We start from the raw sequence: 27,749 nt of genomic DNA on the forward strand, positions 1-27,749 counted from the left end.
GTCAGGCTGTGAAAAAAACGGTATCTTTCCGGGTGTAGACAGGATAAACCAAGAAAAGCATAATAGAGTATACACTATAAGTTCTTCTGGGAAAGTACGGTTCGGAGGGGAATTTGAAGAAAAAACAGTTCTTATCCAACCCGATTTTCCAATTTTATTACTTCTCAAAAGAAAAAAAATTCTATTTTGAAATTTATGGGATATGCAAAAAAATACATGAATATCTTTAATTTTATGATTTCACTAACTTATACTAACTAGCTCCAGAGAAATCGTTTAAATCGTTTTTCCGCAGAATCAGTTTTTTTCCGGAAATAAACCAATTTTCCCCTTCTTCTTCATATGTGAGATAAGTTAAAATAATTGTGAAGTCAACCGCGCATATGTGATTATAAACAACCGCGATTAATTTAATTCAAAGGATTACTCAAAATGCTGCGAATATTATTATTATTTCGTCACAATCATAAATATACAATATTTATCAATATCTTGTAGAAGTGAGGCATTAGATATAGAGTTGAAATGGGACTGATGAAATATTGATAGAAATATTACAAGAATGATGTAACTGAAATGAAAACTTTGTGACAATACATATTATAATCATAAATATTAAAATAATGATTTTACAAACAGAAAAAGATTGTGGAAATGATATAATGGTGACAGAGTTACATTTTTCTGTATTATAATTCCAGGAATTATGTCAAACAGAAATGAAAATGTAACAAACGAATATCTGAAAAACAGTTTGAAACAGATTAATATAATTTTATTTTATTTTTTTATGATAGCTTATTTTTTGCATAGTTAACAAGGATGTTATTTAAAAATATACATACGTAGCAATAAATATTTAAATTCAAAAATTGAATTGGATAATTACGGAGTTAATCATCATTGGATAATTACGGAGTTAATTATCATTAAATCAAGCATTTCAATTAAAATACCAATTAATTCAAGTAGTTCAAAACTATAAATTAAGGAAAGAAAAATGGATTATGTAAAAAATTTGTTTTGTTAGAATATTTTAATCTTAATACGTTATATTGCTGTAGTGGATGCATTGTTATGGATATTTCTATTAGTTGAAATATAAAAATTTTAAACATCATTGTTAATCAAAGTAAGGAATTTTAATACGTAAAAAAGTAAAATATTATTGTTATTTATCAAATATCAGGGCTCATCATTAAAAAAAGAAACTTAAAATAATATTCTTATATAGTAAAAAAGTTTCATTATTAATATATTATGTTTTCATAAGGCATTTATAAAATATTTAGAAATAATTGAAATAATCTAAGGGAAGACTATTTTTATTTCGCAATTATAATAATAACAATTTTATTATTATTATTTTATTCCGAAATTAAAGCTAACTCGCATGCGGCAGATTATTTTTAACAAATAATCCTACTTAAAAAAATATAAAATACGTAAAAGAAAGATAAATATAAAGATTTCAAGTGAGACAGAATTGCGACAAAACTTAAAAACTTCTTCATCCTTATATCCAATCCAACTTTTCTTACGTTTTTAACTTTTTTTTATTTATTTTTGAAACGCTCCAGTATCTGCTGAATATAATTGCCCGCAAATCCCTCTGTCAACGTCTGGCTTAGACGAATAATTTCACAAATTCCTCTATAATGAGCTAGAGAATTCCTGGGTTCTACCCACGATGAAGAGAGATCCTAGATCATTCGATTTTTCCAATCAGAGCAGCTGCAATTTTTCTATATTCCTCTTTTTTTAAACCTTGATCTCAAAATTTCAAATTTTCATCATTTGTGCAAATTTACTTTCCAAGAATTGATTTAATTTTAGCAAATATAATTAATTGTTATAACAATCTTCTGAAGATAATGAGATTTTTAATACGCTAATAGAGAATTTTCTTTCATAAAATTATTTTCCTTTTATTTTGAAAATGACTTTTTATGAATTGTATAATTTTTCAATAGATTTTACAATTATACCAGTAACTTTTAATATATTTTATAAAATATGATTTTTTTTTCTTCAAAATGTATTTTTTTACTATTCTTTTTCTCCTTGCATCTCAGTTTATTTTCATCAGCCTGCTTAAAATTTCAACACCCACTTTATTTTAAAAATATTCGCATTGTTAAGAACTATTTTATTAAAATGGTTAGCATAAAGTGATATGCACAAAATTTGTCTTAATAGACAAATCATTTTTTCCAACTGAAACTACTGAAATTAAAGAAAAAGAATGCTGCTGCAATTTAAATTCAGCGTCGATGATTTGAAGATAAATTTTTAAGAGATTCTATTTTCTTTTGAAATGTGAAGTGGGATTTTTTTTATTATAAAACTAATTTTTTTATTACTTAATTTTTTTGTGTGTATAATCTTTGTTTTTTCGTCTGACCTTAAAATAAATTTGCAATACTTATTTCGGATACTTGCAAGATTGCTGAGAAAATTATTTTTCTTTATCATATCAAAGCAAAGCCATTATGCATCATTATAATTTAAAATGTAAATAATTCCGGATCAAATTACGCTATAAACTACCTGTACTTTGGATGAATAATCCGTAAATTTAATTTTTTTACCGTAAAATATTATTCCAGAATTCTTACAGAAATATTTGCTTAGAGTTTTTGAAAGATTTTATTGTAATTATTATTGTAAGAAATACGGTTTATCAGATTTTGTTTGATAAAACTGGAATTTATGGTAAAATGTACCAAAACCCTGTGACCATCAAACAAGCTATATGTATCAATCAAAAACGAATCAAACCAAACAGATTAAAGACATTCTTATAATAATAAACTGTACTCTTTATGTGAGTATTATTTTTTTTTCAATATAAAACTATATTAACTAAATTTTAAGTACATATTAGTTAAAAAGTTTACTCCGAATTCTTTGCAATATACAACCATGTAAATAAGAATTCATGCCTCTTATTCTTACTTCCATGCCCTTAATCAATTATAATTATACATATTTCATTTCAAACTGGAAGTAACACCATTTAACTTAATTAAAAATAAAAACAATAAAAAGTAATTGAAATAATTTAATTTTTTCTTCAAAATTTAAGATTAAAATTTTGCTTGGTTTAAATGTAGTTTTTTAATCAATATATACACTATTCCATCAATATTTCTATGCTAATTAGATTTTTTTAAAAAGATGTGATTAAAGATGCTACTTTTATGGCTTCATTCAAGAGAATTTGTTTCTTCATTTACACCTTGTTTTCCTTGTTTGCCTTTGAACAAAATACTCCTATTTTTGTAATAGTAAAATAAAGAAAAAAACAAAAAATATCATTTCTTAACAAAATACAGCAGTGTAACAAGTATAAAAGTCGTAACGCATATAACAAGACCACACAGAATAAATACCACAAACCCAGCCGTACTTCCTGTCTTTTAAGATGGAAAAGATGGTAATTCAACACGCAGATTATCTAAGTCGCTCATCGTTTTAATCAAGCTTACTTATTTCAGCTTAGTTTTTATGCCAATCTCATAGATTAACAGAAATGATAATACTTCCTGAAACCACTTTCAATGTTTTTTTTATTTATTTGTTTTCCACTTTCCTGATTTAGTTCTCACCGAAAGCGTTTCAACAATAAATTTTTCCCACTAGACATTTTTAGTGGTAGGGGTTAACGATTTTGAAGCCGTTACCTTGAAAATGCGGTTACTTTAAAAAATCACTGATCACTTACATCAGCAATAGTTAAAGACTTCGATATAATTCGATAGTAACTACAGAAATCAAGTTGTCAGTGATTTTTTTCTAGTTTGGTCCACCATTTTGAAAAGTAACTGGTCGACGTAAAGGACTGCATACGTGTAGCAATGCTGTTCCCTTTTGCAATTATTTTACGCAATAAAATATTCTTTATTTCAAGAGTTATTGTAAAAGAATCGAAAAAAGTGTGTGTAATATCTTAGGGGGGTGGGCAGATTCAAAAGGTATAACTCGAATGATGTAAAAAATACCTAATCAGATACCTTACAAAGTACCGGTGCTTTTAGGTGCATTAGCCGCAAAATCCATTTTACCGTAAAATCTAATTCACAATAAAATCCCTTTTACCGTAAAATCTAATTTTCCGTAGAATCCGTTTTCACTGTAAATGATCATACCGTTTTATTTTGAATAATATTTATTTACTTAGAGTCATTCCAGATTTTAAAGTGATTGTTACAGTAAAAATTTACATAAAACTTTTTGTTCCGTTATATATTCCAATCAAAATGATTGGGGGATTTACTTTAAAATGGATTTTGCGTAAATCCTTATGCAACGGTGGATAAGCTTAGTGCCAGTACTTTTTGCAGTAATTCGATCTGAAATTTTTTACAGTGTAGCCCTCCCCGGACAATCCACTACATATTTTATTAAAACAAATTGCAAATGAAAAATTCTTTTTCGATGACAGCGCGCACTAACAGGTACCAATATTTTTTATTTCGTTAAAATAGCTCATTAACTAGGAAAATAATTTATTTACACTTTCATCACTTATGTGTATAAAAAAACTCAGTTATATAATAATTTGGAATAAGAAAATATAGTAAATTACCGTCTTCATATATAAATATATAAATTGAAATATATATAAATTGAAGAAAAAGAAATAAATTTCTATTAACATTTTATAAAATTTTCTAGAAAATATCAATTTTCACAACTAAAAAAATTATAAACATAATTTAGTAGATACCTATAAAAAATTATGATCCATTTTTACGTATTACTTAATGTTCCATTTTACAAAATTTATTTCCCTTTTAGAATCACATTTTTAGCATGAAATTCGGTAAAAGTGACGAGGAGATTCAATGCATAAGAATGGCTCGTGATAAATGATGCCTATCGATTGTGAGATAGCTTACTGTAAAGCACACCGCGGTATGTTATTGGATCTAAAAATAGAAAGAGACGAGAGATAAGGAGGAACTTCATTTGAAGCAATGCCTCACACCTGCCTGCAAAAACTTCGATAGTTTCAGTGATATTCAAGAATAGTATGATAAAAACTATTCCTATCTCCGATAATTATATAAAGGGATAGATGATGATCGTAATTTTGAATCACGCAGAATTTAGTTTAATGTCGTTGATTATATAAAGACAATGTCTTTAAAAATAACTTGAAAGTATTTATAAAATATAATATAGATAGTTAGTATTGACATTAATTATATAAGAAAATATTAACAATAAGGAAATGTAAACTATTTTTACTCTTATTAGGGGAAAAGTAAAATAATATATTGTCTTAATTTGTATCAGATATGACGGCGTTATAAACGTACACAGTGAAAAAATACCGTACATGCAATGACATTGGTTAAAAAAAAATTAATAATGAAATTATAATATTAAAATAATATACAATAAAAAAATTTATTAAAATATACAATATTTAAAGTAATTAAATAAAAAAAATTATTTCCTATGAGCTGCACAATCAGTCTTCCCGATGAGCAGACCTAGTGCGTTCTCTATAATAGGAGTGGTATCCACTCTTTCAGGACCACAACAATGGGTGAGATACCGTTTGCTATGTTAATTTGGACGTCTAGTTTCTGCCACACTAGATGGCAGCACCGAAACTCCATTTGGATGCTAAAGTGCACTAGGAATTTAATTTTGCCGGAAATGCCAAGAGCCAAAAAGGCACTCCAGGGATCTCTTACATGCCGCATAATCATACAACATGACCGCTGAGGATTTTCTGCATCCCGAAAATCCGATGTCTGGGCCGGGGATCAAACCCGCAGACTTGGGCTCAGAAGGCCGACGACAAACCAACTGCGAAACCCAGCCACTCAATTAAATAAAAATATAATATATAAAAATGTGATAAAATTAAAATATACAATATTTAAACAAATCATTTAATATTTTTTTTCTATCCGTATGGCATAGGCTTACCGAAAATTCTGGTTTTCATAATTACAGTTCTTAACACAACACTTTTAGTAAAAATGCAAGCCTGAAAAGTAAATTTAACCGAGTAAATAGTTTTTATACCATGCTCTAAGGTATCATTACAAAACTACCAAATTTTCCAAATTTTATCACATATTATAAAATAATATTTTACTTTATATTTTGCCAAAATCATTATCAAAACGATTCAGGCCAAATTATTTTGCTTTTTGGTGTTCCCATAGAGCCAAACACACGATAAATGTTTTTCGCGCCATGATCATAAAGTTTGTGTAAAAGAGCTTTAAAGCTCCATACTATTTGACAAACTGATTAAGACTTTTAAACCATTCTATTTTTTTTTAATTTCAATATTTACTGTGATTTAATAATATACAAATAATATTTTTTTGTGTTATTATAATTAAAAAAAAAAGTTTTTTCCCAATGTTATTCTTTGAAATTTTTAAAATTGAAATATTTTATGATTTTTTCTAACATTTTTATTTAACTTACTACCCTGAAAAACTAGTGATAATTGAAAAAATTTTTAAAACAAAAATTATAATTATGCGTTATTGTATTTACGACTTTATGTAGAGTATTAAAAGATCTTATAAGTCCTCTTTAAAGTAAACTTTGTATTAAACTAATGAATTAATTTTCAAAAAATATCGGCTTACATTCCAATTTTTTTTAGTTACATTAAATTCGATATTAATCGCCTAAAACGAATCAAATGTTAAATTTATATAATAGCTAATGATGAGTTTTTTTATAATCGTTTTTCTCGGAAATTCGAGGAGCCTCTGAGTACCATAAGTTTAATTTTAATTTCAAATTAAGCTTGATATTTAAATACTTTTTCCAAAAAATATATAATTTCATTAGAATAATTATTTAATTATATCAAATTCCAGATAAATAGCCTGGTTCGAATGAAATGTTACATTTCTATAATTCCCAATGCTTTTTACATTGTTCTTTATCTGGTGATTCTTTTCACTAATATCAGGATCCTCTTAACACAATCAGTTTTATTTTGAAACAACAGTATTTATTTAACTTTTTTCAATTATAACGTTGCCGATGAATTATTTTAAAATAACGTTTCGTAAATTAAATAACATTATAATTAAAGTTAAAATACATATCAAATTAATTTCCAATTTTGATGTTTTTAAAATTACTTTTCCGGATAAATTCAGAAAAGTTAACAGAAATATTCCAAGTGAAAGTATCTTCTTATAAATACTCAGTCTTATTTCCAGAAAATTTCATTTCAAAGAGGTTAACAATAAATGGAATATTGGATTCTTTAATGCAATGTATTGTGAAAGATTTTGCTTCCAAAAAACTATTGATTTTATAAGGCATTGATCATAAGAGAACAAACGGGTATTTTTCATTCAAACATTCACAAATAAGAACTTTTCAATATTCCTGTAATCGATTTCCTCAAATCCAATCTCAAAATCAAAGGATACGTCAAACTCATATGTCTTTTCGCATCAATATTTCCATACGTTTTTGGCTTATTTTTTTTTTCCTCAAATATATTTTGGCACGATTATTTTTCTTTTAACAGCAGCACGTATTCTACACCGAATGCGAGATACGTGATATTGACAACTCGAAATTCGCGGATACCACAAAATATCGTTTTGGGTTACTACTCCGCACAACCCCATGGGTGATGAGGGGCCTCTTTCTCACCCATATCTAGACTTCTCCAGAATAGGGGAGTGGGATATAGGAACGTCTAAAATCGTTACACGTCGTGTTGATATCTAGAATTACCTGTCAGACTTCGATGCCTCAACTTTTGGAAGTATGTTTCGCCCGCATGTCAATCTCTAGAAGTGGTTCTGGCGTGTTTTTCGAAGAAAATATTTAGGAAAGACACATATTTTAGGACTACTTCTAAGAAGTATTTGATATTGTTGAAATCTACTGTCAACACACTCTAAAGCTATCGTGGAAAGAGGAACATGAAAAATAGAACTTAACACCATTTTTATTTTTACGCTAAATAATTTAATTTAATAGTTTTTTTATTAAAGAATTTAAACAGACTCGGAGAAAAAAAAAATCTGGCGAAATTACCGAACTGTAAGGGTAATGAATAACATTTCGGAAAAGAAAAACATAATTTTGGTAATAAAAACTAAATAATAGGATATTAAAAACATTCACTTGCTGAATAAGTTTCGAAATAGTGTAATCTTCATTTCAATAAGCAAGAAACTTATAAAATTTGGATTATAAACTGTTCTCTTAAAATTCAAACATGAAGCTTGAAACACTATTTTAACGAACGTAACTTCACACTGCTCGGCGCCAAAACTATTGACCTTCATTTTATTTTTGAACGAACATCTAGTTTCTCAAAGGAAGAAAAATAAGATTTTAGAACCAAGGACTCAGAATACTCTGCCAAAAAACGTAAACCACATGTTGTAGTAAATAGTATATTTTACTAGAATCATTCTTTAACGTGTTTCAATCAGGGTCAAAATTTGTATTTCTGATATTTCTAACTAATCAACTATATTCCGTACACATTTTTTGTGCATGTTTTGAAATAAATGTAACCAAATTTTTTATAGATTAAATGTGTTAATTAATCTTTAATCTTTAATGTTGTGGATGCAAAACCATGAAAACCAATTATTATATATATATATATATTTCTGAAAATTAATTGCCAAAAATGCCATGATTGTCCTTGAATATCTTTCCTGACATTCAGTTTTTTATTGTTTTTTGGTAGAATATATCTTTAATTTTATAAACTTCTCCATAGTCAACATAGTCATATTAAATTCGAAACAAATTTTCCCTCTTCATCTCGATGGTAAGCTGTCACTGTTTACCATCTATTGTTATCACATATTTATTCGCTGTTATCACTATTACGATCAATGCCAGTTATTAAGAAACATAATAATTGACACAAGTCAAAAAATATTTACTCGAGAAATGTTATTTACAATTCTCGACTTCGTCTTTCAAATTATCGTTGCAGCTAAAGAATATTATAAATATGTTTTTTAATTGAGAGTATGATTTTTGTTCAGAAAAAAAAAGATATTAGCGTACAGACCTATTACTAATATTCACTAGTTCAGCGTCTTTCATTAAAAAATATGCCTTATGTAATATTCGAAAAATCACAGAAAAATTGATTAGAAGTTCCAATCAAAATTTTGATTTTTCTTTTCAAAATAAATTTAGTTATATGAAAAGCCGATATTTTCATACCTTATTACTTCATCGAGTTCATTTTTCAAATTATTTTTCCACAGTCACTAAAATTTTTAAGCTTTTTTATTCAAAAACAGATTTCAAAATTATTACTGTTATTACCCACAGGCCTTATTTACATTTCTAAGCTCAAATTTAATTTATCTCCTTCATCGCTGAGATGATAATCTTTCACTGTTTGGCGATCAATACCTGTCGGGTTCGTTGTAATAACCCTGTCAACTTATTTATTAAATAATGTAATCTTTAAGTCAAACAAAATGATGTTTACTCTTGAGGAATGGTGATAGAAGATTTCTAAGTTTACCTTCATATATTATTACAGTAGTGTTTGAATAAGTTATAGCTAAAGATTCTTCTAGAAATAACGGTTTTACAGTTAAAATTATTTAACATACTGTTTTAGGATTTATTTTTTTAAATCTAAATATTGTAAATATGCATTAAATTATTATCATATAAAAAAAGAAATAGAGGTAACCTATGCTACGATTAGTTTGTGTAAAAGTAATGATTAGATATTGTAGATATTTTAAAGTATTATGCTGTGTTCTATCGCAATTACAACTTTTTTCTAATAGTTATCCATCATCAATTTCAAACAAACCTTCTATTTCGTCATACAATGTAAAAATCTCTGAATAAAATTACGGTAAAAAATCCCGGCTGTCCGGGTACTGAAATTTCTTACAGTAAACTCAATTTTCACAGCAGCATGGAAACAAAAATTATGATATACCGTAATTTTTAAAGCAATAATTATCGTAAAATCACTCAGATTAAATACATATTACAGTACAATTTACGTAATAACATTTTACGGAGAAAATGGATTTTACGGATAATTCACCTGAAGTGCAGATACTTTATACCATAATTTGTTCCAGAATTTAGTACAGTGTAATAACATTTTTGAAAGATGCAAAATAATGCTCATTTTTCGGAGGTTGAAGAAATAATGTTTATTATTAGTCGATTACAAAACATTTTGTTATTATTTTCTATCTCTATATACAAGAATGTGTGTCCTTTATAGACTCCTAAACCATCTAGATGAAATTGAGGAAATATGGCATACAGATAGTTTGGAGCACGATGAAGGTCACTGTTTTCATTAGAACATTCCGCGACGAGCATTCGTGCGAGATGAAGGCAAAACGAAATGAATTTTTTTTTGTGGTAAGCGTTAGCCATTGTTTTAAATTTAACTATAGACGATTCATGTATTTTAAAGATAGCGTCAGAGATTTTTGCTTGTTTATAATTCTATTTAATCCAGAAAAAAGTTTATTGCAAGCATTGAAATAATTAATAATTTTATATTTTATTTTATTTAACATCATTACGTGGTAGCACTCGTGGTCTATGTCATCAGATTTAAACATTTAAAGTTATCTGATGTCAAGTTTTTCATTTATTTATTTTTTATTTGCATTAATTATTTTAAAATATGTTTATGAAATATAAAAAATTTTAAATTAACGGTATTTGAGTAGAAAAAATATTTATAGGTTCAAATGCGAAATTAGAGGAAAAGTGATACTAATTCGGTTGGTAAAAACTTAAAAATATCGCCAAATTATTATTGAAGCCAATGATGCTTAGTTAATTTATGCAATATATGCGTATTGGAATAAAAGAAATAAGCTATGTATTAGAAAGCGAAAGTAATGTAGTAAAGGTATTTAGTCGTCTAAAAAAAACGTAGCAAATCGTCTTACGATTTATTGACAACAATGATGCTTAATTAATTTTCCTAATATGTATTAAATGGAATGAATTAAAAAAAATATGCTTTAAAAAGTGAAGTTAATGGAGACAAGATACTTATTCGTTTTGCGAAACTTCTAGCATTCTTAAATAGCATTTGCTTAAATCTAGCATTCTATAGAATGTCGAATCGTGGTACTATCTGTCCATCACGAGATGCACCCTCGACCTCCCTTAGAACAATTTTAGTGATTGCCAGACTGTCTAGAGCGTCCAAAATCAACCAGTAAAGTATAAAATAATTATTACATCTATATTTTTTATTGCATATTACTTAGGCGTTCCGTAGAATAACTAATGACAACATTAAAAAGTATAAAATGAATAATACTAGACACCTTGCGAATGCATTCTAAAGGACGATTAACAACATCACGTAGACATTCTAAAACAACTAGGAGAAATACATAATACTCTTTCATGCTTTACCTGAAAACACCAGGACCTCTATACAATGACCAGACATTTTATAGAATGCTGGCATTTTATACAAAGACGAAAATCGGCATCTCTTCTAATATAGAACGTAAGTATTATTAATACAAACTTATCTAAAAATGGAGAGTGGTTGTAGAACTATAAACAGATATATGACCATTACCTAATAATTATATAAAAAAACAGCAGTTCTATAGAATTGTAGAATAAATATTCTATAGAATGCTGGCATTTTATACAAAGACAAAAATCGGCATCTTTAAAAATATAGAACATAAGCTATATTAATACCAACTTATCTAAAAATGGGGCATGGTTCTAGAACTATAAACAGATATATGACCATTACCTAATAGTTATATCAAAAAACAACAATACCTTTGAATATCAAGACGGAATGTCAAAGAAGTGATATAAATGGAAATTCTAGTGATGCGGTTGATATATAATTTTGAACTTAGCCTTTGATCTCCAGTCAATAGTTACGGCCCTTTCCTGACAATATCAGGGTACCATTCACAAAGATTGATCTCCAGAAGGGGTTGAATCACATACATCTATTGATCACAATGACTACAAGAGGTATTTGAGCTCTAGTATAGGATTGACTGTAAACACTAAAGCTTACAAATATCCTTGTACTTATATAATAGTACGGCATTATTCTGGGTATTCATAGGAAGTAGTACTTATCACGGGGTAATGCGCAGTTTTAGCGCCAAATCTTTTTTCTTTTAAAAAGCACAGAAAATTGTGCTTTCGGTTTAAAAAAAAAGAAGAAAAAAGCATTGAAATCATAAAAAAGACAGAAGCTTGTACCCAAAATAGGAATGGAAAAAAAAATCCTTCATATAAATAGTTCAATTTTAATTTCTTCAAGTGTAAATACATGATGCAATTTGCATCTGACTTATTTTCATTCCAAATTTCAAATACAATTAGTGACTACATTATCTTAATTAAAAATTGCTACTATAAGTAAAAACGCTAATAAGTAATTTTTATTTAATAACAGTGGTTCAATGATTTTTATACAACAATATTTACTGTAAAATCACTGAATCACTAGCATCAAATAAATATTGCTGTAAAAATTTGAAATAAACTTTTTACGGTAAAAATGAATTTTGCGGCTAAATGGATTTTACGGTTTAATGGAATTTACGGTTCAATGGATTTTACGGTAAAAGAGATTTTATGGTTGCTGCAGTCAGGGTTTCAGAACTTTTCAACTTAATTTGATCAGGAATTTTTTCCTGCGCCAAAGTCCGGCTACGAATGCTCACAGGACTGGATGGTTAATTTTTATCCATGATGTTGATCTGCATTTATGTAATTTACAATTCAGCTAATGAATTGATGTAGAATTATTCAACTATGGTAAACGTTTTCTGTCTCAAATTTTTGTAATATCTATGCTTCGGAATCCCGGCTGTATCCTTTCTAATTAAATTGTTTAAAATAATTATTCAGTTTATAGCAAATTTTAGTATTCATCTAATTACTAAAATTTAATTTTTTTTAAATTTTACATTAATATTTGTTTGTAAATTACTAGCAAAATTAACTAGCATTATAACGAGTACTTTTTTAAAATCAGATTGATAAACATGCCTCGATACCAAAATATATTTAAAATTCTTGGAATATTATGGATTTCTCATTAAATATTTACAGGTGAGACAGTTAATCTGAATACATTGTAAGTGAAGTCATTTAATCCGGAGTTAAATTAATAGTTGAATTCATTATCACAACAGCAAGTAATTTTTTGAATTAGCGTGCAGGTTGTTATTCAATTGATTTGCAGCTCTCAATTAGTAAAACTGCTTTCTTGCCAAAAGATATTGCAAAGATCTCGTTTTCTCCAAAAAAGATGTGATGGTAACAGATCTGAATTATTTTCAAAACAATACGTGCTAAAGCAAAATAAATAAATAAGATAATACCAGCCAAGACACAACTTTAGAGAAGTAATAGTGACCAAGATACGATCTTAGATAGAAAATAGTCAACAATATGCGATCTTAGATAATACAACCTATTAAACGTATGGCTATCTTAAATGCATTTGAGAGACAGGAACAGAGAATGCAATGAAAAAATTTCCTTCCTTTATGTAAACAAAAATTCCTAAAGTATTTTTGAAATATTTCATTTTACTTTCTAAAACAACGCTATTTATCATTTTATACAAGCAGTAACAAAAAAAATTGTATTCTCTGAGATTCTGAAACATAGTATGCTGAGGAGAAGAAAAAAAAATAGAACATTGTATAAAAAATTCAAAAGCAATACATAATAACAAAATCTTTGTTGACTCAAATTATATTAGGGATATTTTTTTTTTTTTTGAAAGTACAGGTTTTTACAGAAAAGCTCTGAAAATTATAAATAAACAAAATGTTTATTTTCTACTTGAAAGATGTTGAACAACAAAGTTTAGGGAGAGAAACTAAAAAATGGTCTAAAAATATCTTTTCTACCGTGAAGCAGAAGTTTTAAATAAAAAAAGTATAAATAAAATAAAATGAACTTTCTGTAATTTCTGAACTAGAATTTTCAGCATTAAAAAATATAGCACGATAAACTGCTTAAAATGGATAAGTGGATAAAAATGAATGATTCCTCTTACTGATTTGCAATAAATATAGGTAAAGTAAATTCTGCACTCTGATTTAGATGTGTTATTAATATTATAAATATATATATATATGCATGTATAATATAATTGTTTTTGTTCTAAATATTATTTGAATATTTAGCCAATAGTAAGTATATTTAAAGGTTCGTGCCTATGTTAGTCAATTCATGTAATTTATAAATGTTTAAAAGGAATTTAATTTTTAATAGTTATACAAATGATTTCAAATGATAATTCAATATTGTATAATGTTAAAAAACTATTATATTAGTCAGATTACTTAACAGTTTTTAGATTCTTTGCACCTTATGTATATTTTAAATCAACATATTGTAATTGTTTTAATTTATATTGCTATTGTTTTAATTAAATAATTTTAATTTTCACATTAATTAAATTTTATGTTTTTGCTGCGTAAACCTAGTCATTAAATTTTAGTGGACTCCGTCTCTTAGTAGCTAATCACCAGTACCCAAAAATTACGACTTAACCTTGAGTGGTTTGCTTTCTGAACGAAGCACTCTTCATACAATGTAAAAAAATTACTGATCAAATTACGGTAAAAAGTACCGGCACTCAGTAGTGCCCGTACTATTTAGCGTATAATCAATTTCTATCGAAGCATGTTTAAATAATTTTAATTTTCACATTAATTAAATTTTATGTTTTGCTGCGTAAACCTAGTCATTAAATTTTAGTGGGCTCCGTCTCTTAGTAGCTAATCGCCAGTACCCAAAAATTACGACTTAACCTTGAGTGGTTTGCTTTCTGAACGAAGCACTCTTCATACAATGTAAAGAAATTACTGATCAAATTACGGTAAAAAGTACCGGTACTCAGTAGTGCCGGTACTTTTTAGCGTATAATCAATTTCTATCGAAACATGTAAGGGAATAAAAGTCTGATAGATCGTACTTTTTACAGTAATTACTACCGTAATATCACTAAATGATTCTAATGAAATAAATATTACGGTAAAAATTATAGAATGGTATTTTACGGTGAAAATGAGTTATCCGGACACTGCAGAGTACCGGTATTTTAGACCGTAATTTGATCCGGAATTTTTTACCGTGTAATAATATTTTTAGGAATGTTTGTTAGTATTCTGCAATAAAAAGTATTGCGGAAACTGCATTAAAAAATAAATATAAAATAATTAATAATTTTACGAAAAAGGCTTTCTTCACAAAAAAAAAAAGATTAAGAAGTTGTATCTTAAAAAAAATAAATAAATAAATGTAAATAAAAAAATTCATAATTTAAAAAAAAAAAAAAACATTTTGTTTTTAGCTGAGTGTATGCGTTAAGGAAATTAACGGAAAATTTAATATAAAATTAAAATAATACAACAGCTTAAATTACTTGCAAGTCAAAAAAAAATACAAGGAAACTATTCGCTATAATTGACAACATAGCACAAAAAATGAAACTTGCAAGTCAGCCAAAATAAATCTCTACACGGCTTTCAGTTTACATAAAATTTTCAACTCAACATTTTTTCTTCTTTCTCTTGCATAAGGATTGCACTTTTAGAAAATATGCTTCTTGAAAATGCGCTTTGCATACGGCATATTAAGAACAACAAGGACACAGGGGTAAATATTCTTACAAAGATTACATTTCTTCGAGATGAAAGACGAAAAACATTCCAGTCAGAACTGAAAAAAAAAGTATTCTGAATGTCTGAAATAAAAATTCCTGTTAGTACCAACGGCGCAGGGAGAAAACGTAGGCTTACATAAACAAGATCCCAAGTGACCCGGGCATATTTTGCAAAGCCGATTGTCGGCTTTTAGAATGAGATCACTTACACTGTGGAATTCACTTTATGAGGTAAATAACTGCGAGGAGTCGTTCGAAAAAACATTGGTTCCTAATTTTTAAGGAATTTTGAGTATGAGATTCATGTTTTTCTTTAGTTGATCTCTTTGAACACTTTTTTTGTGAGTATTCTTATGAAAAGAATTTGAAAATGGTTAAATGAGCAGTAATCGAAAATACAAAAAAATATGTATATCTTTTGAACAAGCATAGCTTAATAAATGTGCTCAATAAAAGTGCTTAAAAATATGCATAGCTTAATAAATGTGCTTTTCATTTTAAGGAATCACTGTAAAAAAAGCACCAGAAGAAAAATAGATAAAAAAGCACAGTAAAAAAGCATCTTATGAACTATTAAGCATCAAATTCAATTCGGGCTGTTTCACCGGAATTTAAAGTAATAAAATAATTAATTAAAGGTAATTATATATATTTTTTAAATAATTAATTAATATTCAAAGCTTAGTTTGAAGTTATTTCAATTTGAAGATGACAAGGGAGTGGGAGTTGAAAAATAAGGGCAACCCTAATATTCAGGAAACAAAACTCAGAGTTTTTGATTTATTTAACTTCTATTGTGCGAAAAAAATTTGAAATGAAACAAATATCCAAATGCTTTATATTCTGAAAGTGGGAGGACAAAAAAATTTTACTCCAAAAGATTGAACTTCAGGGTCTCCATTGAAGTTGGAATTCAAAATTCGTTGCTTTGATAGTCCCAAAAGTCAAAATCTGTAGTCTAAATAGTGTCCTTAGAATTAAAAAACAGTATCTGTTAATAACAAAAACAGCGTAAAACGTTAAAAAAATAGTGATAATATATAACATGGTGATTCTAGGCAGGCTACTAAACGGATAAAAAATTGTGCTTTGACCCTAATTACGATCCCTGATAATTAAAAAAAAATCATCACAACTTATAAATAACATCAGCTGATTATAACTAACATATAACGTAAAGAAATCTAAAGAAAGTAGAAATAATATGAGTTCATTCTAGGTAAGGTTTGCAAAGTGCTACATTTAATTTATAATAAAAAATCTTCACTCCATTCTTAGATTCTAATTATGAGCCCTGATATCAAAAACAAAAAATCATCTACAGAACTAAAAAACTATCATCCGGTGATAATAAAAATAACACAAAACGTAAAGTGATAATATAGGTTCATTCCAGACAATATAAGGTTTGCAAGGTTCCACGTTTCTCTTAAATTTCCCCCCCCCCACCCTTAAATCCTACTTACTCCTTGATATTTTAAACAAAAGTAGAAAAAACAATCTTTTAGAACCCATTTTCTAGTAAATTTATTTGGTTTTTCAATTTTTTTTCTTCTATTGGTCATCTTCACGTGATTTTTTCTTTCTTTTTTTTTTTAAAATCCAATATTTCAGACCGATCATACTACGTTACGAGATTTATAATTTGAGTAATCACTTTTTAACACAGTCAGTTCATGAAAATTTTTTCATACATCTACGTTTTTATCCGATTGCTTTTCCGACAATTTCCTTGCTTATTTTATTTAATTTTATTTTATTCGTAAATGTTACATTTTTCTATAATTTATAATTCACCTTGCCTTGATTTTAGTAGAAATTTAGTCGCCAGTTAAGAACTTCTGCTATATTGATACCGATAAAGCTGTTATTTATATCTCTTGTATTAAATGCACAGAAATTTAGTTCATCTTATATTTATCAGACAGAATGCATTTTTCCAAGAAAATTAAGAAAACATAGTCTTCTAGATCAAAAACACAACCAATACAAACTGATTTGCGCCTCTTTGGTACTTTAATATATGTATGTGCACTGTTTTCAGCTAACATTCACTACTAGGGTCCATTAAAAAAATTGTACATTATTTGAAAATATACAAAAATTACTCGATTCCAGGATAAAACAATCCAACTTGATGCTCAGTAAGAAGACTTAGAAATTTCACAACACAATAATATGGATTTCACTACCATTTACAGATAAACTATTCCGAGAAGTAAGTAATTTAACTCAGAATTTTTATCGTCTTAAACTTCCTAAGTGTGAATCCCATTTGAAGTCAAGCATAAAAGCAAGAACATAAATTTTATCAAGCGTTTGATATTTCTGGGATTCACTGGGAGCTGAAGGACATAAAAATAAAATAGGAATTCAAGCAAATTCATCGTCGAACAGCTTTTATCCAATGCGATTTCACGATTGAAAAATAAAATATTTGAAAATCATTCTAGACGGAATCCAACCAGTAGAACATATGCTTTCTGCGAACTGAAATAAATTAGATTTTCTTTTTTGTCAATGCAGCGTATGGTGCACACAGAAGTACATATCAAATCTTAAGACTTTTGCTTTGTTGCCGAAATAAGGAAACGTGATAGAACAAAGTACTTTTATTTTTCTCATGGTGAGAAAAAAAGCCATAACCCTATGTAACTTAATTTGAAGACACATATATTTTATTTTACACCTTCTTTTGAACAAAAAAAAAATTTTTATTCTTAAAAAAAAAATATATATAAAATAGAGTTTAGGCTTAAAGTAAACCAGTATTCGATTCTGGTCTTTTTTATAGTTATTGTCGTCTTGAGTTTCAGAATATATATATTTTTTAATATAGATTTGTCTTTCTCATCATTTCAAGGATTTTTGATTGATTTTTTTAAAATTTTATCATAAACAGTCGTAAGGATGAAAATATCGCGTGCACAAAATTGTGCGTAAACTTTCATCGTGACGTCATAATCTCGAGGATACAGAAACTCCTGTTCTCGGGGATATAAATAAACTGTCCATATTCTAATAATTTTTTATTCCATTGGCATTAAGATCCTTACACGTATATACCTCGCCATAGTTTGTGTTAGTTTAAGATTACGTAAACAGTAGAACTTTTGGTGTAAAATTTTAATCATAGAAACGTTTTATATCCAGAATTTTAAAAGCAAAATTTAAAAAAAAAAAAAACAATATCATTTTATTAAGATGTTATAACCATTAATTCATTTTTTATTTGCTTCATATTATGTTTTACGAATATGAAAATCATTCCGTACAGAATCATATTCAACTAATAGGTGCTATTTTTTATAGAACTAAAAATATAAATATTTTTATTATAACATAACTTCCACATGCAGATTTATACTTTGGAGCACGCATTAAATACTTTTTTGCTAAAATAAGAAAACAAAAATTAGGTTTATATAGCTTATTTACTTGTATCTTTGATAAAAGATAACTAATTTAATGAAATTATTATTCAAAAAGTAACATTTTTTCACCTTTCTCAGGGTTTAAATTTAGTTTTAGTTAGTTTTCATTTAGTTACATTTAGTTAGTTTACATTTTACTTTAGTTACATTTAGTTTTATCACTTATTTGTCTTGCATTTAACATTATCATAATTACTCATTAACAAAACTAACCATTAAAATGCTAACGCTGCAATCATTAAAATGTGAATATTTATTTTACTTTCCTTAGTTCAACTAAATGTATACTTTTTTTAAAAGTTTAAGGTAATGCGAAAAATAAGTAATTAAAAGCGACAAAAATAAAATAACGAACGAAAATCCCATAATGCGAACAGTGAAAAGATATCTATTTTTAAAACAAAACGAATTCAGCATTAATACACGATACCAAACATTAAAAAGGACATTATGACGACAGTATAATAAATTACAGCTTAAACGATAACTCCCTAAACTACTCCAAAAATAGCAATAAAGCGGGTTTTCTTACATTACACCGTTAAAGCTTCCTCTGAATAATTATTCACACATTTTACCTTAAATAAAGAAAAAAGAAAGCTCTCATTTCATAACTGTTGAATCTTTCTTTTACGTTCAGGAGCATCTGGGGAGATAATTTTTTATTATTTTTTTTCTTCCAGATGAGGGAGATTGGTTTCCTCTCAGAGCCGATAAGAGACGATTAAGACAGGCCAGACGCGTGGCAAGTGAGAAAACAGGATGTCAAAAGAAAGAAGAACCTCAAATGATTCCATGTAAAGAAAGAAGATTCTTAAATGATTGTGTCTCATTAAGCAAAGCAGACATAAAGCAATTACGTGATTTTTATGCCTCCAGTTTTCATTGAAATTAGCGAGAGGATAATGGTTTTAAAAAATGAACATCGTTCAATCTCAGATTATAATGGTGCCTTGATCCTTATTGTTTTCAATGGATTGCCTTCGCATTTATAAAAGGCATTGTTTGTTTAGACTTTGTATTCAAGAATGTTTATTGTTTGGTGGTTTGTTGTAACACTTTAATTTCTCTTGGATGATTTTTTATAGGAATGTAACTGAAGGGCACAAGTTACTTGAAAATTCATACCATTTGTGTATTTACATGCTTATCAAAACTATATTCAGGCTCAAAATATATCAAATTAACTTATGTTGTTTACTTAAAACTGATTGGTTATTTCTATTTATTTCATATTCATTAGTGAAAACAAAACGGAAAATTTGCTATAGATTAGTCAAATATTTAACATTATTATAATTATTTCATGATTAAATAACTATTCGCATCAGGACTCGTATATTTTAATCGACCCGGAAGTTTGACTTTTGCATAGATTATTTCCTGGCTTTAAATGCAATTGCCTTTGACAATTCAAATTATAAGTATGTAAAGTAAATATGTTCAATTAATTTTGATAATAATTTTCATTAGTATATCTATATTTAGTTAATGTTAATGTGGAGGCAAGTGTAATTTTTCTAACAGCAAAAAAATAATTCATGCAAGAAAATAATTCATGCAGCATAATTCATGGCAAGTAATTTCATGAAATATATTTAAAATATTTTAAGCTCAATGTGTGCAATAATTGCATTCTATAATTTTATTGCTCTGAGGCTTTAAATTTCTAATCTTTCAAGCATCTTTGGAAACTTGTTTTGTGCTGTTTTCGACTGAGATCGGGTTTACAGTTAAAAACAAAAGATGTCATACCATTTGAGTTTACTTTAAAGAGTCATATCTAATTAATCAATAATCAATAATTGATTAATTGATTATTGATTCAAATCAATTCAATTCAAATCTAATTAATCAATGATGTCAAAAAAGGCTAAATATTATGCGCATTTTGTGAAGTTCTCACAGTTTAAGTATACAAATGCAATGAGTGGATAATGTAAGCAAATGTGGCATATAATTATAAAATTTTCATAAAATGTAATAACGTTACTACTAATAATTCAATTACTATTCAAAAAGAAATATAAAATATAGATAAAATTAAATAAGTTTTTAACTTTCATACCAATATTCAATGAAATTCAGGGGCTATATACTTTATTTATTTTTTGAAACCAATAAAAAATACATTACTTGGAATAATGTAAGCCTCTTGTTCGATGAATCGAATTGAAGCAAATAGATAGAATCAACAGTTGGAAATAAGACAACATAATTCTTGGATAAAGTTTCTTGTTAGCCCATATATATATGACTTTTCGTAGTTCTCTTTGAAATTGATGTGGTAAATTTGGTGAAGTTTATCATCTGATTGAAATGACTTCTGCTACCAGTGACTGATGATAATGGGGTTCCAACCAAATACAAAATAAACAGAAAAAGGTATAAGAATTGATTTATACAACGCAACAAATTATTTGTGGTTTCATTCTTTTTGACAGTTTCTACACATCACGCCAAATAGGATTTTACGCCAAACATCGTTCAATTGAAGTAATTCATCACTGGGAGATTTATGTATTTATTTCCCTCAAATTGTATTCTCTCTGGAACTAAAGTATAATAAATTATTTTACTGTAACAGTAAGACACAAGCAGAGATTGCTAAATAAATTCCTTTGTAATTGATTGTGATTTCGATAGAAAGGATTAAATTTATAATATTTTCAGTAGCGAAGGTCTTTTATTATATATCATCAGGTTATACATGTATAATTTTATTATGTATGGCACTAGCATACACATAAGTCAAATTTACGAAAGTATAAAAATTTTAAGTTAATTTAAATTAGTAAACATGACTTTGTTCTGAGATATTTCAAGTCTCGTTACTACATTCGTGTACATAGAGAAAAAAATCTTGTAAAATTAGTGGTACTGTACGGTAATGACGTATAAAAAACATAATTCTGGTTATGAAACTAATGTATACTGTATTTAAACCATTCTTTTGGTAATTTTTCCGTTCATATGTGATATGGTAATATATACCGAATGAAATGTGTTTATGCCTTGCTTAAGGGTATCATGAAAAAAATTACCTAATTTTATCATATTTACCAAATTTTAACACATATTATGTATTATTTTACTGTTAATGTTTCTGAACTCAATTTCAAAGCACTTCGAATAAAATTACCGAAATTTTTGTTACTCCCATAAACACAATAAGTTTTACCTTATTCTGGTAGTTTTGACCTTTTTTTTTTCATCAGTGCATTATTAAAAGTTTTGAGTCGTCTTGCATCTTTAGTAAGAAATTTTGCTGAACCACATGGTGATTCTTTGAGATTTTAATTGATATCATTTTAGAATTTGTTTTATATAAACAAAAACTGAAATTCACGACTGTTAAATTTAGATATTCAAGTAAACGCTCAAATGTGAAGCAAAAATTAAAGTTTCTGTATTTCAGTTTAAAAGCTAATATTAAAAGGATATTAAAATGTATGCAATAACAGTAAATAATAAGAATGACTTTTTTCATGACAAAAGAACGGAAAATATAGCTACAATTAACATAAATATTGCTTCGTTTTTGAATAATTAATTCAAAATATTTATATTTCAGAGAAGTATTACAATTCTATTTAAAATTATGTAATCAGGTATTTTGATTCCTTCACGCAAGTAAAAAACTATTTTAATATTATTTAGTTAATAAAAATATGCATAGCAAAATTAATTACAGCTAACAATTACAGAAGAAAAGAAAGGATTTCAAAAATAAATAAAAATATTATTAAATTAGATTGATAAATACGAAAATATTAAATAGTTTGCCATGTGGAAAAAATGTAATGTTCACTTATTAAGTCAGTTATATGCGTGCACGTAAATAAAGATTTATATAATTCCAAAAATTTTATTTTTTATTTAATTTTAAAATTTGGTATCCTATATACGAATCCATTAAAATTGATAAATAATCCAAAACTATAGTTTAATTTTTGTGATAAATGTCATATGAATCCTTTATTCGGAAACCTAAATAAGTCCTAAATCCGAAAAACCTATTACAACTTACATTTTTTTTAACATAGAAATTATACCTCAGAAAATCCTTAAAAATGAATGGATGCAATACCCAGCTTTATATTTTCAGGCAAAAATAGACTTTACCATTTTGCATGAAATTAATTACTCACTAACGGTAATCATATAAATAAATCAATTAAGGAATTAGTAAAAATCTACAACTATATATTAATTTATAATTTATACGTTGCACAAATTGATCTCGTTAAAATACCCGAAAAAAAATTCTTTTTTGTCGAATAAAAGCATCTAAAAACCCATTAAAAATATACGGGTAAAACGCACAGCTTGATATGTTCATTTAAAAATTGGCATATTGCATAAAAACGGTGATTCATCAAAACATCGCTGAAAAAATCATCATTAATTTAAGCAACCACTTGGAATTAAATTTTAAATCCCCTGGGTTAAAAAATAGGGGAAGCCTCTTCTCCCACATGCAATCTATGTTTGATTTAAACATCAACTCTTCTGTGAAATACTCTGTTTATCATTCAAGCATGGAAGGGAAAAAAATGTTGAAGGTTGCTGGAGATTCTATAAGCTTTCTAACATCTGCGTTCCGCTTCAACTATTTTGTGGGGTTAGAGTTGACATGAGATTTGAACTTAACCCCTCGCAATCTATCGTTTTATCTGTTTCAATGAGGGGTGAGCGAAATTTAGAGTTTCTATTTTCTGACGCGTGTCTGTGTGTCTGTCCATACCGACCGACAAAAAAGATCTTCTGTAGTGTAGGTGGATAAGGGAAGTTCTTCCTCCTTTGTGGATAGGTTAAGCTTCCGTTCGGGACATTTGAATCCACTTTTTGTTTTTAGAGATTTTTTTTTTGCATTTTTTGTGGGGAGGGTGGGAAATATTTGAGGTCACACACTAAGGGATTTGCAGAAAGAGTTCTCAGATAATACTTTGTCACAAATGAAAGAGTTTCTGTTTTATGTTTGGTGTGGATTATTATTATTTGTATAAAAAAATGCATGGAACAGAGACAGTCAACGCAAATAAGCATAAAACCAAAAACAAAGATAAAAGTTTCCTCAAAGGAAAAACATATTTTGGTTACTTTTTTGTTTATTTAAGGATTTGGTTTCTTTTCCATTAACAAAACATAAAATTCTGGAATAAAAAGACATCTGTGTTCAAAAACATTGAAGCGAGGATAAAATCTTCAATTTTTTACAGAAATTTAAATATGTGTAAAATAAAGAGTTTTTTTAGTTAAAGATATATTTATTTTGTTATCACTACCAGGACATAAAAACTTTGAATAAAAATCATATTTGTTGTTTTAATGCTTGTAATAAAAAATTTACTTGATTAAACTTGTAAAAATAAAAAGATATAAAAATGAATAATTGTGAACAAAATTTAAAAAAAAACTTGTTCTCTGTTAATTCTTTGTTATATATACATAATATACAATTATAAATAACAAATAAATTATGCGAAATAAAATATCTTCGTAAAAATAAATTATGTTTCTTGAAAAAAGTTATAAAAATTGTAAGTTAAAAATAAAATAAAAATACAGTTTATTTATTCATTTTGATGTACAAATTTATGCTTAAAATATCTTAATTGAACAGTGCTTTCAAAGTAATTTATTTATTCACACTCTTTATATTGAAATTGATTAAACTTGGTAGCCTTTATTATTTATTTTTTGCATTTATATACTTATTTTTCACATAACTTAAGCTTTTCTGACAGAATTTACAGTGAAATGCAAAAAAAAAATATTCTATCAAAAATGCTTTATTTAAATGTATAAAAATAGAATTCAAATACATTTCAAGATATTTTATTTTAATATAACGGTAAACAAATAAATCAGTAGTTAATTCTTCCCACTTTAGCATGAACAGCCATTTGAATAAAAATAGAAATCAGAAATTAAAATACATTTCAAGATGAAAGAACAAAATACATTTCAAGATTCTTAAAATCAGCTAGATAAATAATTAATGTTAGAAGTGTTTTTGAAGAAATGAACTATTATACAAACATAAAACTCAAGTGCAACATATTTTTGCTGAATAAAATGTAGAGTCGATAATTTCCTAATAACTTAATTATATGCATTTTTGCAAAAAGAACATTATTTTACTTCTATTGCAGACTTTCGCAAATCTTTAGAAAAATTGAAAATTAATTAATAAAGCAATATTTTTTCTTGAAATCAGACATATAAATAATTAAATTTAGAATTGTTTTTGAATAAATGAACTATTATACAAACATAAAACTCAAACATACAATATAAAATTTCTTATACTAAGAAGAGCTGAAGCATTCTTTGTACTCGGTAACATCATTAACATCAGAATAATTTGTTAAATGATCTTCGGAAGATCATTAAGGGAGCAAAGTTTCATCGAACAGTGTTCATTTCAAAATATATGCAACTTTCTTAACAACCTATCGAACAAAGCCCATTCCAACAAGCTCCATCAACGATTAATATCCTCTCATTGAAAGTATCACGGGTAACTAAGATTCTTAATTTCAAAATAATTCAAACATTGCGTGATATCAAAGTCAAATTAACAGTATGTTCACTCCCTGTATCTTAAGAATCGCTTTTTTTTTAAAAAAAGAAACTTTGAAGAATATGAACCACATGAACATTAAAATAATGAAGAAACCTGGATTTCGCAACTTTGTCAATTTAGGTATTTTTCACTTATTAGATGTTTAAAGATGAAAGAGACAGTGGAATAAAGAAGGAATTTTAAATTGTGATTGGGACATTATTTAACAGAACTAGTGAAAGATTAGTAAAGTAAAGTAATATTTTTACTGCTATGTCTCTGTTTTCGAAACTTAGAAAACATGAACTACGTAAACATAATATTAAAAAAAAATAGTGCGTGGAGTCCCTCCGCTCGGAAGAAGTTAAACTTCGCAACCTGCGACGTTAATTGTAGAAGAATCAGCAGTCGTAGAAAGATCACTAGTTCTATTCAACGACTCTTTTTCCTGCTCCGCTCGCTTCCTTGCTCTGTAATAACCATAATATTGTGCATTTTTCCTTCGTGGACCTCTTGAACCAGTGGAAGTGCTTGTGGTTGCCTCATCGTCTCGCCATGGAAAATGTATTTGTATTAATAATGTATGTGAATGCGTCATAATGTAATTTCAAAAGAGAAAACCTAGCAATCAATTGATATTCACAAGAGACGTACCTTGACATAACCTCAAATCCGTCGCATTTTCACTCATTTTTTACAATTGTTATCCACCAAATTTGAAAATAAAAAAACAACCCTATTAAATTATATGTGTATCAAAACAAACTAAAAAAATATTTATAGAAAAACAATACTTTTATTATTTTTATGCTGGTGAGAACCAAAACAATATGGAAATGAATGAGGGAAAACTGGATCCTACCACGTGATTTCCCGGCCAATAAAAATGTAGCGTTAAGCGTTTAACGCAACCTTGTTGAAAGTCGCATAAGAAGTATAACTTTAAAAAGAAACAATAATTGTCAATTGAACAATTAATATATGTATAGTTGAAAAATACCTAAATTGACAAGTATTGTAAATTGAGTTAGTTTTCATTTGTCAGATGTTCATACAAATGACAAACGAGACAACGAATGACCCAAAAGTTTTTGATTATGCTTAAGAAATTATTTAATAGAACAAATAAAGAATTCTTAAAATAAAGGAATATGTTTGCAGTTATATGTTCTTTCAAAAACACTTGGAGGAATATGAACCGTGTAACAAAAAATAAAGAAGAAATGAGGATTTTGCAGCTTTGTCAATCGATGTATTTTTCACTTATCGAATGCTTAAAGTTGATAGAAAGAGACAATGGAATGAAAAAAAAAACTTTTGATTATGGTTCAGACATTATTTTACAGAACAAACGAATAATTTTAAAGGAATATGTTTATGATGTGTTTTATTTTCATGAAACGTAGAAGAATATAAACTATGTAAACGTAAAATAGAAAAGAAACGAGTATTACTACTTGATTGATTTATAGTTCCATTAATGGAAAATATCTCAATTGACAATCATATTCAATTAATATATTTTCCAATTATCAGATGAAATAAAGGGGTATGTTTACATCTTTATGTTTTTTTAGAAACTTAGTAGAATATGAAATTAAAAACGAAAAAAAAAAAAGAATTTCGTATCAGTGCCAATTAAAGTATTATCCACACTTGGAAAAATATGACAAAATTTACCGCAGTATGGCAAAAGTTACCGTTATTTGACTCTATGGGCAGAGTTTTACCAAAGGACTAAAAATGTAAAAAGTGGTGGCTGATAAAATTAAAAATTTTATTAAAAGAGAATAAAACTAGCAACTTTTTATAGTTTATTTTTCAGTTTACTATTGAAAGTAAATACAAAGATAGTGTTTGCTTTAAATATGAATAATTAGAAATGCATATAATAGTGGTAGTACGTTTCAATAATTAAATAGATAATAAATAAATAAAAATTCATTTGGTTTCTACCATTTTTTACATTTTTAGTTCCCTGTGGCATCCTTGCATTGGAAAATCAGAAAGCGTGGAAAATTTTACCGATGTGCTTTGGTACTGATTTTGGTAAAAATAATAATAAAGTATGTAT

At 27.3% G+C, this 27,749-nt stretch overlaps 1 protein-coding gene and 1 long non-coding RNA gene across 3 annotated transcripts in view; one reads left to right on the forward strand and one right to left on the reverse strand.

The window, feature by feature from the left end:
• LOC139426459 (uncharacterized) overlaps positions 1–19,970 on the forward strand; it is a 46,464-nt gene extending 26,494 nt beyond the window's left edge. Inside the window, exon 2 of the long non-coding RNA XR_011637730.1 lies at positions 19,788–19,970. This is a non-coding gene — a long non-coding RNA (uncharacterized lncRNA). The remainder of the gene's footprint in view (positions 1–19,787) is intronic.
• The window catches only part of LOC107455518 (protein eva-1 homolog C), a 253,195-nt gene that overhangs the window by 149,215 nt on the left and 76,231 nt on the right, over positions 1–27,749 (reverse strand). The gene's annotated exons all lie outside the window — the stretch shown is intronic.

Source organism: Parasteatoda tepidariorum, chromosome 9 (genome assembly GCF_043381705.1).
Source record: "Parasteatoda tepidariorum isolate YZ-2023 chromosome 9, CAS_Ptep_4.0, whole genome shotgun sequence".
Lineage (NCBI taxonomy): Eukaryota > Metazoa > Arthropoda > Arachnida > Araneae > Theridiidae > Parasteatoda > Parasteatoda tepidariorum.